The sequence below is a fragment of the Mustela nigripes genome, chromosome 1 (genome assembly GCF_022355385.1).
Source record: "Mustela nigripes isolate SB6536 chromosome 1, MUSNIG.SB6536, whole genome shotgun sequence".
Lineage (NCBI taxonomy): Eukaryota > Metazoa > Chordata > Mammalia > Carnivora > Mustelidae > Mustela > Mustela nigripes.
In genome coordinates this window covers 196,343,827-196,346,223 of record NC_081557.1, presented here as the reverse complement: position 1 = coordinate 196,346,223, position 2,397 = coordinate 196,343,827, and positions in this window count along the sequence as shown.

Sequence of the window (2,397 nt, the reverse complement as noted above, 5' to 3'; positions counted from 1 at the left end):
TTTGTGTATGGTGTAAGAGAATGGTTGAGTTTCATTCTTCTATACATGGTGTCCAGTTTTCCCAGCACCATTTATTGAAGAGACTGTCTTTTTTTCCACTGTGTATTTTTTCCTGTTTTGTCGAAGATTAATTGACCATAGAGTTGATGGTCCATATCTGGGCTCTCTACTCTGTTCCACTGGTCTATGTGTCTGTTTTTATGCCAGTACCATGCTGTCTTGGTGATCACAACTTTGTAGTAAAGCTTGAAATCAGGTAACATGATGCCCCCAGTTTTATTTTTGTTTTTCAACATTTCCTTAGCGATTCGGGTCTCTTCTGATTCCATACTAATTTTTGGATTATTTGCTCCAGCTCTTTGAAGAATACTGGTGGAATTTTGATCGGAATAGCATTAAAAGTATAGATTGCTCTAGGCAGTGTAAACATTTTAACAATGTTTATTCTTCCGATCCAAGAGCATGGAATGGTCTTCCATCTTCTTGTGTCTTCTTCAATTTCTTTCATGAGTGTTCTGTAGTTCCTCGAGTATAGATCATTTACCTCTTTGGTTAGGTTTATTCCCAGGTATCTTATGGTTCTTGGTGCTATAGTAAATGGAATTGATTCTCTAATTTCCCTTTCTGTATTTTCATTATTAGTGTATAAGAAAGCCCCTGACTTCTGTACTGACATTGTATCCTGCCACGTTGCTGAATTGCTGTATGAGTTCTAGTAGATTGGGGGTGTAGTCTTTTGGGTTTTCCATATAAAGAATCATGTCATCTGCGAAGAGCGAGAGTTTGATTTCTTCCTTGCCAATTTGGATACCTTTTATTTCTCTTTGTTGTCTGATTGCTGTTGCTAGGACTTCTAATATATGTTGAACAAGAGTGGTTAGAGTGGGCGTCCTTGTCATGTTCCTGATCTCAATGGGAAGGTTGCAAGCTTTTTCCTATGGAGGATGATATTTGCTGTGGGTCTTTCATAGGTAGATTTTATGAAGTTCAGGAATATTTCCTCTATCACTATACTTGGAAGTGTTTTATTCAGGAATGTATGCTGGATTTTGTCAAATGCTTTTTCTGCATCAATTGAGAAGACCATGCGGTTCTTCTCTTTTCTCTTATTAATTTATTCTTTCACATTGATTGATTTGCGAATGTTGAACCATCCTTGTAGCCAAGGGATGAATCCCCCCTGGTCATGGTGGATAATCTTTTTAATGTGCTATTGGATCCTGTTTTCTAGGATCTTGTTGAGAATCTTAGCATCCATATTCATCAGTGATATTGGTCTGAAATTCTCCTTTTTGTAGGGTCTTTGCCTGGTTTGAGGATCAAGGTAATGCTGGCTTCATATTTGCGAATGTTGAATGTTGAATGTTAATATATATTTTATATATTAAATATATATTTAATATGTATTTAAATAAGAAATACATATAATACATAATATAATTATATGTTACATATAATTATATTATATTATATATAATTATATATATATAATATATTTAATATATTTTAATAAGAAAATATATATTTAATGGGAAGTAGGCACTTTAATGAGAGCAAAGAAACATGCATACTTCTGTATGATAAGTGGAAATTTCAACTGGTTCTATATTTTGGAAAAATTTTGTGGTATCAAGATCCATTTAAATTTTTATATATTTGACTCAGAAATTCTATTTCTGAGAATATATACTGAGGAGAAAGTCCCTAAATACTGTAAAAATGCACCAAATGCTTATGATAGTTTGCTTATTTTAACCACAGACATTTTAACATAAATTAATTTGCTGGCATATTTGTTGAATATTATAAAATTATTGTAACTATTTTAACATAGTTTTATAGCACAGGAAAATGCTTATGTATATTTAAAAGAAAATAGATTTTCTCTATAATTCTATCAAAACAAATTTAAAGACTTCAAAGTAAAGATAAAATAGTAAAAATAATACTCTAAGCAGCAAGAAAATGGGGGATCTGTATTTGAGTCTTTGAAGTTTTTAATTTTCCTAATTAATTATAATTAATTTGCAGTTTGTTGTAGTTATCATGTGCTTGATTGTTTAGAATAAATCTTGGAAGTGATATTCCTAGAAATGCTCAGATATTCTCTTAGTGTGATAAAAAAATCAAGCATGTTATGCACTTCAGAGTTATTTGTCCAGGAATATCCAACTATTTCAAAGTGTGTGTGGGCATGGGGTGCAACAAGTGTTGGGGGATGGTCCTTCACTGTTCCTATCTCCTAAATATAAATGCATAGATTCAAACGCATTTTTTTGAAGACTGGAACAGACTAGCCACACAGTTGATTCCTTTAGTTCTGGCCACAGGGCCATCAGATTTCTTGGTAGGAATTTATGGTGATGGAAAAAAGGATTCCTTTATTCTAGGGTTACT